This window comes from Micropterus salmoides, unplaced genomic scaffold (assembly GCF_014851395.1).
Source record: "Micropterus salmoides isolate LMB-PRFRI ecotype aquatic unplaced genomic scaffold, ASM1485139v1 Ms_hic_scaffold_11, whole genome shotgun sequence".
In the NCBI taxonomy this organism is placed as follows: Eukaryota; Metazoa; Chordata; class Actinopteri; order Centrarchiformes; family Centrarchidae; genus Micropterus; species Micropterus salmoides.
Window position 1 is genome coordinate 30,611,224 of NW_024040152.1, and position 14,503 is coordinate 30,625,726.

The 14,503-nt window shown below is 40.7% G+C and overlaps 2 long non-coding RNA genes across 3 annotated transcripts; one reads left to right on the top strand and one right to left on the bottom strand.

Annotated features, from left to right (window-relative positions):
• Nucleotides 1-9,564: 9,564 nt before the first annotated feature.
• On the bottom strand, nt 9,565-12,470 carry LOC119898087. 2 transcript variants are annotated; one of them, XR_005443481.1, is made up of 2 exons: nt 11,637-12,470; nt 9,565-10,011 (listed from the first exon to the last, which is right to left on the bottom strand). It is a non-coding gene; the product is annotated as an uncharacterized LOC119898087 (long non-coding RNA). The 2 variants fall into 2 exon arrangements; XR_005443482.1 differs by lacking the exon at nt 11,637-12,470 and adding an exon at nt 10,369-10,613.
• LOC119898086 lies at nt 10,633-11,684 on the top strand. Its single transcript, XR_005443480.1, has 4 exons — nt 10,633-10,666; nt 10,748-10,979; nt 11,251-11,391; nt 11,559-11,684. It is a non-coding gene; the product is annotated as an uncharacterized LOC119898086 (long non-coding RNA).
• Nucleotides 12,471-14,503: the final 2,033 nt, after the last annotated feature.

Sequence of the window (14,503 nt, forward strand, 5' to 3'; positions counted from 1 at the left end):
CAGCAAACCCAAACAGTTGAGAAGCTATACTACTATAGGGAATGTCTGGCACAGTTGATAGAAAATATGACAGATTAATAATTGACAAAGTAGCTGCCTCTTAATTTTCTGTTGATTGACATTGATTGTGTGTGTGTGTGTGTGTTCGCATGAGTATGGGTGTGGGTGTGTGCTTTTGTGTGGGGGAGAGAGACAGTGAGAAAGAGAGAGAAAAAGAGAGAGAGAGAAAGAAAGATAGCGAAAGCGAAAGGGAACACGTTGCACCTGTGTTTCTGGGGGGTCATCCAGAGTTGATGATGTCTTCCTGCTTCCTGCTGTAAAAGAACAGGGAAAAGATCTTTCTGTCGCCGTGGTAACCATCATGCTACCCCCCGCCTTGAATACACACAAACGTATGCACACAAAGACACACACACAAAAAAAACCTAGTCTGTTTCTGTAGATCCTGACGACTGCTGACTGAGGTGTAAAATCAGCATTTAGGCAGTAATCAAATGTCCACATACACAACGAAAAAACTGAATATGAAAACCATACACCGGTGACCTGTCGCACAGTTAACAGTTGATACAGAAACAAAATAAAAGAACAAACAAAAGCTTGGTGGCTGGTGGCATTGAGGTACTTAGTTTGTGCTGGAGCAGAAGTAAAGAAGGGAAAACACTTCATTTTTCATCTAGATTAAAATCTAGCTAAAGGAACAATAAAGCATATAGTACACCCACAAAATCATAATGACACAGAATTACATACATGGTAATTCCTTTCTGATTTCTGTCTCTTAAATGACATGGGTCTGCATTTTAGGTACGACAGAAAATGGCCACTTTCCCTTTCATAGTTACCACTTTAATTCATGTGTGCTAAGCTCATGATAAATAACATTAACACCAACAGCACCTGAAGGCAGCAGAGGATTAACCAAGACAAGGGGAAATGTGTGTGAACAGAAGCTTCAAATGTCAATACAGAAGTTTAATTGTGTAACAGGGACATTGTTGTTTGGTTCCATTTTGTGTCCTGTACAGAATCAAACTCAACATGTCAAAAAATAATCACACACATGAAGCAAAACCAAATGATACGTGAGTGGGATTTCTTTCTGCAGTTGGTGGTCTGAGAAGAAGGTGTGAGCGGAGCTGATCCCAGCCTGTGTGTTTGGGCTGAGGGCCGGGCAGCTGCAGCACCGACATGAGAACAACACCAATCAGCAGCTCTGATTGAGACGCTGCCTCAAACTGCTCTGACTGGGACCAGATGGAGCGCAGAATCCTATTTACAGAGGGTCACACACACATACATGCATGACTATAAGAGCTCCTGCAGATACATGAATAGCAAATAACAAACATTTAAACGTGTATGCTGCTTACATGCAATTATACACCTGCACACACAGACACACACCTGAGACATAAGAGCAAAAGAGTGATGTGTGTTGTATGCATTCATCTCCAGACCTGTCACTTTCTTAATTAACAGTCATTTATTTTCATTTCCCCACTAGCAGCAAGGCAACAAGCCAGGACAATTTCAACATGTTACTGACCTAACCTGAGGAAAACAGAGGCTTTGCAATGCTGGAAAAACCAATGTTTCACACTGTTGAAGTGACTGCAATGCAAGCATGATTTTAAATCACAGGAGATACTGCAAAAACAAAAACATTATTCATGATAATAAATAAATATAAATACATAGGGATATACTCAGAATAAATCATGATAAGGCAAACGGGAAATGCAAAGGCTTACAAACCTCACTAAATATTATTCTCACAAATTTCCATCCATGAAACGATAAAACAAGTAAAAGGAAAATATATTGGCTAGATGCAGAGGTGCCATTTCCACATATTAAGAGGTGCAATTATTTTCATATTGCATATTAATAACTTCCCTTACTTTCCCCCTCTCTCTTTGTCTCTCTCAGACGTTCATCTAAATAGATGCTCTCTAATTAATGTGTCTGGCGGCCTTATTATTCTTTGAGGGTGATATTTTCCTGTGATGAAAGGCAGAGAAGGTCAATTTTAACAGAGACCCATGGGAGAGAACAGGACGAGCAGGGACCCTGTTTCTGTGTGTCTGCGTGTGTGTTTACCTGTGTCTATGAGCATTCCACTACAGTGATTTAATGTAATGTGTGACTCGATGAATAGTTGTGTGTGTTTATGTGTGTGTAAAAAGAAAATACCTGTTAAACTGACCATCACTTCCTGCTGATTCTCTTTGGAGAAAACTGAAATCTAAATTAAAGCATAATAGAAATGGTGAAATAATTGTGCATCAAATTAATAATCAGTCTAATTCTGCCAAAATCTGTGTGCCTTGTTTGACCTCCCAGCAATTGTGGATAGTAATATTAGTACATTTTTATAGTACTGTACTCAGGTAAAGATTTTTGGTACTAGCACTTAACTTGTGTACTTCAGTTTTATGCTACTTTGTACTTCCTCTGAAAATTACTTTAAACTTGAATAGCAACAGTATTACCGTGCTTCTTAAAGTCCAACAATATAAGTTAATATGATAATATAACATTCGGACAGGAACTATTCTGCAGAATGAGTACTCCACGTTTAAAGGTGTCGTAGAATGAAAAGTTGTATTTCCTTTGGCATGGTTGAATAAAAAGACTTCAGTGCATATAAAATACCTCAAACTCTATGGTTGACATGGTAACATTTGGGATGTACATAGACCAGCCCACGTTCCAGAGTTAGGTAGGTAGGTAGGAACATTTATTTGTCACAATATAAAAGGTTATAGAGTGAAATTGAGTTTTGTAACTCCCTTCTGCTATGTAGCAGACAATTTATATTAATACAGAAGCAATTATAAAAATGGTAAACAGAAATAAACTATAATTAATGGAGCAGTGCTGAGGATGAATTAGAGTTGATAGCTTCGGGGGAAAAGCTGCTCTGCAGTCTGGTGGTGTGGCAGCTGAAACTTCTATATCTCTTCCCAGAAAGCAGCAGGGTGAACAGGCTGTGGCTGGGTGGGTCCTGTTCTTTACTATCCTTTGGGCTCTGCGTAGGCACCTCACCTCACCGATATCACTGATGCTTGGGAGATGGGCACCAAAGATCTTCTGAGCAGTTTTAATCACCCGCTGCAGAGCCCTCCGGTCCTGGGCCGTGCACATCCCATGCCAGTTTGAGATGTTTCCAGTCAGTCTTTCTATTGCTCCTCTGTAAAAGCTGACAAGAGCTTGGCACAGGAATTTGGCATTTGAGCACCACTCTGCAAGACTGTCAATTTCTCCCCAATATGAAGTCTCGTTGTTATTTGAAATCTGTCCGATGATGATGGTGTCGTCTGCAAACTTCACAAGAGAGTTCTCTCCGTGTCGGGGGATGCAGTCGTGGGTGTACAGCGTGAACAGGGGGGCTGAGCACACAGCTCTGGGGGCTCCTGTGTTGAGCACTAGAGTGGAGGAGGTGTGTCCGCCAATTTGAACTGACTTGGGTCTGCTTGTGAGGAAGTCCAATATCTAGTTGCAGAGTGCTTTATTTAAACCCAGAGTGCTGAGTTTGCTGATCAATAGTACCAATAATCAGTTAGCGGTCATACCAGCTCATACAACTCAGTGTGTCCCACAGAAAGTGCTTTTACGGTTATGAAGGAAAGGTAAATATTTTGTGGTTTTCCCAGTGATGTCCTCTGGCTACTCTGCCTCAACTCTGTGATTTATGAAGCTTCCTGATGGAGAGACAGCTTTACCTGTTGCAAACACTACGGGTTGCTAACTGCTAGCTGTTGCTAACAGTACCTCTGTTATCAGCTGGCTCTGAACCAATGGTCCAAAGTTTCTGTACCAATGTAAGAGGTGTAAACACCAACACCCCCCCAGAACACTAAATCTTCAGTGAGTTAGAGCTCACTGAAGTCCAGTTTCCTTCAGAACAGCATGTGAATGTTACCCTCCTTTGAGCGTGGGCAAGTGGTAAATCATCTGTACTCTCTGTACAACAATTATGGGAAATAAATAAGGGGTGTTGCCACATCCTTTTACATTCTCTGTTAAACTCTTAATTAGGGCAAATTGAACTATAATATATGAAACAAATTTTTTGGGGGGGTGAATCTTAGATTAGATAACAGATATGTCAACAGGCACCTGCTGTGTGGGAAGAATGGCTGTGAATTAAGTCTGTTACAATCACACATTTATTCTTTATGCTTCCATTGTAAAACTAAATATTTAGCTCTGAAGTTAGAGATCAAATTTAGATTGTTTCACCTTTGTACTTATAGTTCTGCTTTACTTGTTGCATGAGCTTTGTAGAATCCAGTGATATTGTGAAATAGAGCCATACATACATTATGAAATTAGCATCATGAAAACAAATATTTCTTCAAGAAACCCTTCACATTTCTTAATTAACAAAACAAAGGGAAACATGGAACAGATTCTCATTGCCTATTTTACTTCATCGTTTCTCCTGTAAAGAATTTCATATTGCAGGTGGAAAAAGCTGCGTGGGTAAAAAATGCAAACAGAAATGTTGCTGGAGCTTTAGCCCATTGTTCTGCTGAGCTTTTCCTTTGTCACAAGTGGAAAATACAGTCTGCTTTCTGTTCACTTTTGGCATACACAACTGTAAAGCCAGTAATTATTCAGATGTTACTATTGTGGCAGACAGCAGTATTGTCATATGAAACACTATAAAACTAAAAAATATTTGGTATAAAGCAGAGGCAGCAGGGTGACTTGGAGGTTACTGTAAATAGGAAGTCTGTAAAGCATGTCGACATTTGGTGCATCAGTGGTAATGTGGAGTTGCTTTAGGCATTTGCCCAGAACAATCCAAAGTTTCTGAGAACACTGACAACCCAAATGGCTAATATTTACCACATATTACAGTACAAACTGCTTTCAGATAAAGACAAAATATTATAGTTGTAGGTAAAGCATGTTAAAATAAGCCATTAAAGTTTTAAGTACAATGCCTTTCATTCAGAGACCATTCAACACCACAAAAAAAATATGTCTTTGTTTAACACACCAGTAACATGCAAACATGGTTAGCACAAAACACACCCACGTAATTTCAGCCTGCTATCACCAAATAGCATATGAAGAACATGCTAATGCCATTTTGCGTGCGTTTTTTATGCTTTTCATGGTCATTTCATGGCTTTTTAGGCTGTAGTGACTTATTTTGTGCAGAGACAACGTGTACTATGACAATGAAGGTCACATGACATTGTCTTGTTAAATAATGCAAAAACCTTGAAGTGCGTAGACATGACACACCAATGTTGTCAAGAATCGGCTGAGTGCAGAGGCAGGGAAACAATGTTTTAGGCCCCAAACGAAAAACACTAAGAGTGGCTGGTAAGTAAGCAATATTTATTTAAACAGACGACAGCAGGCTTACATGCATCGGTGGCTGGTAGAAGTCCAAACAAAGGTATAGTCCACAACATGAAAAGCAAAATCCACACGTAAAGAATAATTATTTAGCGAGGCAGAAAAGCGCAGAGACATGGAGAGACACTCGACATACGGTGATGACGCGAAAACAGGTAGCGGGGACTCGGACAATATATACAGATCCACACAAACAGGAAGGGGAACAAAACAGGTGGAACACATTAGGGTAATCAGGACAACAGGAAGCAAAGGACGAGACCCAGAGACAGACACGTTACCAAAGTAAAACAGGAAACGGGACAACCAAGCAGAAAAACGGATCCAACAGACAGAACACTCACAAATCAAATCCGTAAAAAGACTGGGACAAACACGAGATGAACACCTGACACACGCCAAAACAAACCAGAAATGAACAAGCACAGAGACAAGACAAACAGACATACAGATCAGATCCTGCCAGATGTCCAGCATGGTATTTATACACAATCCCATGAGACCACATTGTTCATTTTGCTACTGTAGATTAAAAATGACTTAAATATATATTTTTTACTTTATGAGTAGCACACACAGACTTTTTAGCCAGTTTATGCTTTTGACCAGAGCTTTATGAGTAGTAAAAGAAGAAGTGGTATAAATAATGTGCTTTTAGACTTGAGGATGTTGCTGCACAAGCGGTTTGGAGTCATGCTGTGGTCATATTATGTTGCTTGTGGCGCGAGTGTCTCAGTCTATTTCAGTAATAGTTCAGCGTATTGACAAAATCCAGCTATATCTTATCTGACATGAGGTTGAGTAGTGAAAGACAACATTTTTATTTAGGGGTATTGCACAACACACTGCCATGCTAACAATTGAAAGGGTGCTGTTGTGAAGCTGATCTGACCTCAGACCTCTTGCTGCAGTAGCGCATTAGCAAACTTTCCTCTAAGACTCAATAAAATATCTCATTATCAATACTGGTCAGATAGATGTTAGCTCACTGATCCTCAGAACACGTGTACTCGCATTCATGCTATATTTGTTTTGCAGTTACTCCTCACTGTTAACCCTTGAACTCAGCTGCTGTGATAGTGACTGGTTGAAACCTACAATAATGAGACCTGCAATTAGCACTGACCAATCAATGGGGTAATTGCAGAGCGAGACCGATGGTCTGTGAAAGGAAAGGAGGGGCTTGCTGTCGGCACCATATTGATTTCCCTCAAACCAATTAGTTGGTTTCTACCACTTTGGAGTGTTGGTCCCCAGCCATCTGCTTCTGTAATACAGAGAGGAGAAAACATACTGTTGTATAGATTGTATGTTCTATCTGTGTGTGATTGCTGAGGGAATCTAAACTAGGATCTTTCCATAAGCAGTATCTCATATATTTTGTGAAAAGCACAAAGGCTACTTAGTACACACACCGTGTTGTGGATGAATGTGAATATTACTGTTAGGAATTTGGTTTTGTACGGTTGTTTTCCTGTTTAGGTCTGGTTTTGGTTTATGGTTTTGTGTTTTTCATTGTAGCCTTAGTTCTTAATTCTGTGCTTTAGTTCATGTTTAGTGTTATTCCTGGTCTGTGTACTTCTGTGTTTTATCATTTCGGTCTTGTCTACCTTGTGTTCTGTTTCATCCTTGTTTCTGTCTGTTTCTCTTTTTGGTTGTAGTTAGTTTCTGTCTGCTCCCCATGTTATCACTGTGCCCTGACTGTTCTCTCCTTGTGTCTGTGTCTTAGTTCTTAGTCCTATGTCTCCATGTTAGTGTAGTCCTGTTTCCTGTTTGCTCATGTGTCTGTTCCCTGCCCTGGTTTTGATCTGTTTGGGAGTTGTTCCCCATTTTCTTTTTTACTTTGGTAACTCTGTCCTTGTGTCTTCTCACACGCTTTACTACTTGTTTTATTTTGTAGTGTTCAGTTCTCATGTGTGCTTGTCTAGCTTTGTTTCCTGTTATTTGTATGTTTAATTGCTCTGCCTGCTTGTGTGCGTGTGTATATTAACCTCAGCTCTGTTAAGTCTTTGTGACGTCCTTGCCTTGTTCCTAGTTTATTGTTCCGTGTTTTACATTTACATTTATTCATTTAGCTGACGCTTTTATCCAAAGCGACTTACAATTGCTATACATGTCAGAGGTTGCACGCCTCTGGAGCAACTAGGTGTTGAGTGTCTTGCTTAGGGACACAATGGTGGATGGGTCACAGCGGGAACCCGGGTCTCTCACACCCAAGGTATATTTTGTTTGAACAGCAACATCCTCGCCTATCGTCTGCATTTGGGTGCACACCTCTGCTACTTAAGACTGCACTCAGCCACCCATGACAATTACATTCCTTCATCATGGACTGGATAACGTGGAAACAGTAGAACAGTGTGGGACATGTTACTTTCACCTGTTTTTGTGACAAGTTAAAAGAGAACACATTAATAATCCGAATATAAGTTATTTGAGTATAGTCAATTCATGGTCTGTGATGTTAAAATGTTTACCGATGTTATAAAACGATAATAAATTAATTAGCAGACGTTCATTCAGAATTGCCTAAAACCATAAAATTAATTAATGTAGTCAAAATACGTCATGTGTTTAAAAAGGGTTAATATGCTAAATAGTGGTTTACCTTACATTGTTTATTTTGTTCTTGACTGTGTAATTTGGGATGTAAAAGTGTTAATTTACAATTTCCTCATTAGAGTTTAATTTCTCGCTAAGGAAATATCTCTTTTCACTCATGATTATTCCTCCACATTTTCAGGCATGTTGTCATCGTTAACCAGAGTTAGCATTATTGTGATTTAGTGATTAATGATTTAGTCCACCCATGCACTAGGACCACAGAAAACAAAAAATGGATGTAGTGTCTGTGACGTCACCCATAGGTCAGCCGTCGCCATCTTGGCTGTGAATCTGCCTAACTATGCACTTAACTATGAAGCCAATCAATTAAACCTGAATTAAGATTTTTAAATATCTTTAGTTATTAGTCATTTATTTCGATGTCACTTGATTTTTTCTATTAAGGAATTATACCAAACAATAAATTTGAAAATCTACAGTGTACATAACAGCTTACAATAAAGCTTGTAATTCCCCACACCACTATTTTGAATTTGATTTTTGATTTGAGTACTGCCATCGACAGCGAGAAAGAAAGGCGCTTTTATATTTGTTATTTGTTAAAAGATGTTTATTACTTCAGTATAAACTGTAATTGACTATAGACAGCCGATATTACATTGAAAATATACGTATGCCATCTATATTTTGAGGTATTGCTCATCACATTTTCTCTTGAAGATGTAACATAATAGTCAACATAAAAACTGAGCCAGTTGGTTTTACGTTTTTCATTATCTGGAGCATTTCTTACACTAATTTAATTTAATTAAAAATCATAGGTTGCTTTGCCCTCATTGCTAAAAGAAATGTTCTAAGTCCTTTTTTAAAATTTCAGTAGTCAGAGATGCTTGCAGATGGCCAGGGACTACATTCATATAGATGCACTGGTAGCAGAGTGCCTTGTTTACTAATCTGATATATAAGTCTAGTGCACACATCCAAACAAACCTGACGGTAAAGTGCTGGATAAAAGGGCTTAAAGTGAAAAACAACTGGCATGCTGAGTAGTTATGAATCCCAGTAGGTGTTATCATTAATTGCAACATTGCAAACAGGTATTCTGTGGCTTATATTGTGAGGCAAAAAGAGACAATCAGCTGATCGAATGCCCCTGTGACAAATAGATGCATTCTTTCAGCAGATTGTGTTTTTTTCCCTTTTTGTGTCACTTTACAGTATAAGCTGTGTAATACCCACAAGACTACCTCAGAGGTCGCCATAAATGACACCTCCTAGGGGGCTTCAAAACTATTCAGTGTGCAGATAACTCTTTGTTCTTGACAATACAGAAATGTTTCTCAGTGAATGTCACATTTGTCTGTTAGCATAAAATTTTTACTTTCTACTAAGATATATGCAAAATGTTAACCTATAAATACCATCTTAATATTTTAATTTATAACTAATAACTATCATATTTTGTCAAAGGTTTAGAACATCACTATATTTTCAATTGAAATAGGAAACTGGAAATAGGAAAATTACATCTTTTAAGAAAGTACTTTCATTCCATTAAGCGTTTGTATCGTAAGCATAATTATCTGTGCAAATTTGAATCAATAAAGGAACATCTTATCTTATATTTAGTCTGATCTATTTTTTAAAACAAAAATTATTACCCATACACAAGTAACAGATTAACAAATTAAATCATCTTGCATTCACAAAAAACATTAATATTAAAAGGTTACAAATGTAAAAGTAATTTTGTAAGACTTGAAATAATATACAGTCAATATACTTAAATAAATCCTCTGTGTAACAGTTTTAACAGTAATTATAATGACAGAACCTGTGGAAAGGAATCAGTGTCATAATTTGGCAAAGTGCGTTCGCCAGTGAAATCCGTAGTATTGTGGGAAAAGGTGTTGTGGAGTAAAAGTAAAAATAAAAGCAGTAGGATGCAGGAGCTGGCAGAGAAGAGCATGAGCCATGATGGAAGCTGGGACTTTTACATCCTGTAGAGCACTGGGACCAGGCGCTCCACATCTGGTTGGATACTGCAATCAGCACTTCTGGCACCTCAAAAGACAACATGGGTAGACAGTTACTGACAAAGCACACACACAAGCAGGTTAAGCAAGCAGGGGCCGTCATACGTCCTACATGAGAGAAAGATCACAGGTTAAAAAGTTGTAGCCAGAGAGCCTAGACACAAACTGAGAAATGTCTGCCACACACCTAATTTTACACCCTAACTAATCTAGCTTTACCTCGCTCCCAACATAGCCCAGTTACCGGACTTCTAGCATACACTCCAATTAAGTTGGCAGCGACGGTCTGTTAACACAATTAACTGCACAGCAAGCTATATTATTTGTCTGATATTAGTCCCAGAACAAGTGTCTCTGAACAAGTTAATCAGGATCTGGAAGTTACCCTCCGCTGGATCTCTGTCAACAACCCATATTCCTGGAGCACACGGTGTAACGGGGCAGACCTGTATCAGCCAATTTTGAGTGCAGTGGTAGTGTGAGGGGTGAGCACTTAGAGTGAGTGTGCAATTGGTGGGTGTGGTTTTGCACTTGGGTTAATTGCATGGGTATGGACTAATGGCAGACAGGTGTGCTTGGGCATGACATCCATCTGCAAACCAGCCACACACTAGGCTCAAGAGTCTTCTGTTTGTCTCCCGTGTGCAGGTACAGAGTGATTTTGACTGTCTTCTTCCCTGGGGGTAGCTCTTATGGTGGTTGATGGTTATGATGGTTTATAAATTGATGTTGTTCACAGTCTTCTGTTTGTCTTCTGTGTGCAGTGTGCGGGTGTGCTGAGGCTGCTGATTCTTTGCAAGAGTGTGGTACACGGCTGGGTCGTGGTCTGGGGAGCTGCCGGTGTAGAGCCACCGCTACTTAGTAGAGTTACCAGAGGCCCAAGCAGTGAGGCTACAACCGACCAGCCTGTGACCAACAGCAGACCCGTTCCTGTTGTGTTTGGCTTCGCCCACACAGGAAGACGAAGTTGAGCACACCCAGCCACGACGAACTGCAGTTCCGTTTAACTAACAGTTTCCCCCATTTGAACTCTCTTTTGAACTATCTTAGCCTCAGTCTTGTTTTAACCCTTTGCATGTCTATTTTATACAAATAAATTTGGAGGTTATATTTTGTACAGCGAGTTCTATTGTTGCCCGCTTATTTTATACACTGGTTGGTCAATTGGGAATTAGTTTGGGGGTGTTACACACTGCAGCTACTGGTATGTGACCTTTTCAGAGCTCTTTGGGATATCAACCCTCTTTTTGTCCTCCTTTCTGTCCAGGAAGAGGATACTGCGGTTCCTTCAGTCCAAGCTCATCTTGATTCTTCAGAGATGCCCATTCTGCCCTGCTTTGCTCCACAGACTACAACAGTTGAATCTTGGCATTGGACCCCTACACCTGTCCATCAACCAGGTCAAAAGGTTTGGTTTTCTTCTCATGACATTACCTTAAAGACTGACTCTACGATCAATCCCTCAGCTGTCAGACTAAAACTTCCACGTTCCATGAAAATACACCCCACATTTCATGTCTCCCAGTTAAAACCTGTGTACACTAGCTCTTTGTATTTCCCCTGTCATGTCTCTAGGTGTTTTGTGTGGCCGTGGCGCTACGCTCACTGTCTCTCTCGCCACCTGATCACCTGCACACCGGCCTGATTACTTACCCATCTGCAATCCATCAGCCCAGCAGTATATCAACCCTGGTTATTCATCCATTCTTCACTAGATTGTTGTTTCAGCGCCTTCTCAGCTCTATGCCTTGTCTTCTGTGCCTCAGGATCATTGCCTGAGCTCTTGCCAGGCTGCTAGCCTCACAGCCTGCCACACACAGCCTAGCACCTCAAGCTCTTGCCTCGCCTGCTTACCACTCATCCCACACTCCCAGCTCAGCTCACCCACCTTCATTCTCCCCTTAACTTTCACCATCGCCAGCCGGAGTCCTCCCCCATTCTCTCAATCTGTTACAATAATATCCTGTTTCTTCACCTTGCATCCGAGTCTGTGTTCGGGTTACCTCATTTATTGTAACACAGTTAGTATTGTTGGTACAATAATGACTTAATGCTCTTGACTAACAGGTTTTGCTGTGGCTGCTGTAGTGTAAACTTCCTCAAATCCAGTTAAGAGCAGGGATGCTAACTTTAGCCTAAACTCTGTTAGCATCCAGATCTGACTTTTACACAGTGGCGACATACTGCAGTTGATGAGCTATTCATTAACGAGGTAATGCAATATAGCATACGGTGACCAGATTTCTGAAATGAAAATCAGGGACATTTTTGGATTGGTGGTCAGTATGTCATAAAAAAACATTATATATAACATTACGGTTTTATAACCTGTCAAATATAACCAATATAATCAAGTCATTTCAGAGCAGAATTAACCATTCAGTTAATAAGTAGAGGATGCAGTCACTGTCTGGTAGGCTGAATATGTCACAGGTCAGGGTGCTGAGTGCAGACTGAGGCGAGGACCCAAATGCAGACAATGGCAAGGCGAGGAGGTTGCAGTTCAAAAAACTAACTTAAACAGGCTTACAAGGAGCTCGAGGCAAAGTCCAAACAAAGGTAATCCAGAACACAAGGCGATCCAAAAACACAAAAATTATCCAGAACAAGGAAAACGAAGGAACAGGCAGGTCACTCAACATTAGATGCAAGGACGTGACAAAAACTGGAGAGACAAGCAGGCATAAATATACACAGGGACTAACAAGCGGGGCGGGAGCAACACAGGTGAGCGGGATCAGGGCTAACGAGGCAGAGACAGAGAGACAGCGGGGGAAACAGAACACTAGACAAGCAGACATGGGGCAGAGTGAATAACCAAGAAGACAGAAACACACACAAGTTACAAAGAACCAGAACCTAAACGAGAACACAGAACTAGAACACCGAGGAGACCAAACCACAATAATGCAAACAAGGACCAGGAATGAATACCAAAACATGAACTAAGGACATGGAATGTCAGGGGACGGGTACTGTCATGATCCTGTCCGTGTGTCTTGTTTGGGAGTCTGGGTTTACCCAGTACCCGTCCCCTGATGTCCCAAAACCAAAACCCCTCAACAAAACAAAAAAAAGTCCAAGACCCAACCAGGGTGGGCGGAGGGAGGAGAGGAGGGCCAAAAACCAAAACAAGAATCTCAGGGGCCCAAATTCAGGTGAGGCAAACAGTTCAGGAGGCTTGGGACCTCAGGAGGCAGAGCTGGGCTGAGGACCACGGACTGAGCTGCTGGGCTAAGGTTGGTCGGACCACCGACGAGGGACCAGGAGTCGATCGGACCACCGGCGGAGCTGTTGCCGGTGGGTCCACCGACGGAGCACGAGGAACAGGAATCGGCTGGGCCACCGACTGGACACGAGGAACTGTTGGTCGGACCACCGACGAGGGACCAGGAGTCGATCGGACCACCGACTGGACACGAGGAACAGGAATTTGGCCTAAGACTTTTTGTTTTGTTCTAGCCCTCCTCCTGTCCTCCTCCACCCACCCTGGGCCGGCTTGACCTGTTTGTTTGTTTTTTGTGATGTTTCGCTTTGGGACGTCAGGGGCCGTCCTTTTGAGGGGGGGCTACTGTCACACTCTGCCTGTCAGCCATACCTTGTTTTGCACTTTTGGGTTTAGTTTATTATCTGTCCTATAGTATGTTGAGTTTTGGGTTCTGTCCTGTCTAGTGCCCGGTGTCCAGTATCTGTTATGTGTGTTTGTATTGGTTGGTCTGGTACTGTCTGTGTGTCTGGTTTTGTGGTTATGATCTGTTTAGTTATGATTTCGTTCATTCGTCTGTGTAACCCTTATTATTATTATTATTATTATTATTATTATTATTATTATTATTATTCAGCCACATCTTTAAGTTACTTGGTATCTGTCTTGTATCGTATCTTAGTTTGTGTTAAGTGTTCCCCTCCGCTGTCTCTCTGCCTTGCGTCCTGCATTTGGGTCCTCCAACCTTGCCAACCTGCCTCTCCACACCACTTACCGTAACAGAATACTGCCTTTTATGTGTTGTTTTGGCCATTTAAAGGTATTTTAAGAGGTAAAAAGTACTAGCTGAGTTATAATCTGTCAAATATAACTCGTCTGAATGAAATAAAGTGATTTAGAGGCAGAATCTACCTTTCAGTCAATAAGTAGAAGCTGCCATCACTCTCTGGAAGTGAAATACTGCATTACAGGTAAAAAGGACTGGATTTGCTGGTACACAGCAAGTTAAATTATGTAGAGTCGTAAGGATAATTGCAAAAAAGTGCATGTCTTTATTTTATATATAACTCAGCAGTAAGTCATGTTAATTATAGTCTGTTTTCCAAATATAAACAAGGATATTAGAAATACGCCTACCAAACACATAATCCATCGGCAACAACAGGCTTCTATTATTGCCTATAATCACGTATAATGTCATGCCTGCTTACGCTATAAACTGCAAACACTTATTAGGCCACAATTGTGGTTATTCCGTTAAAAGGAAATGTTAAAGTATCTCAAAGACATACCTTTGTTATCACCACAGACATGA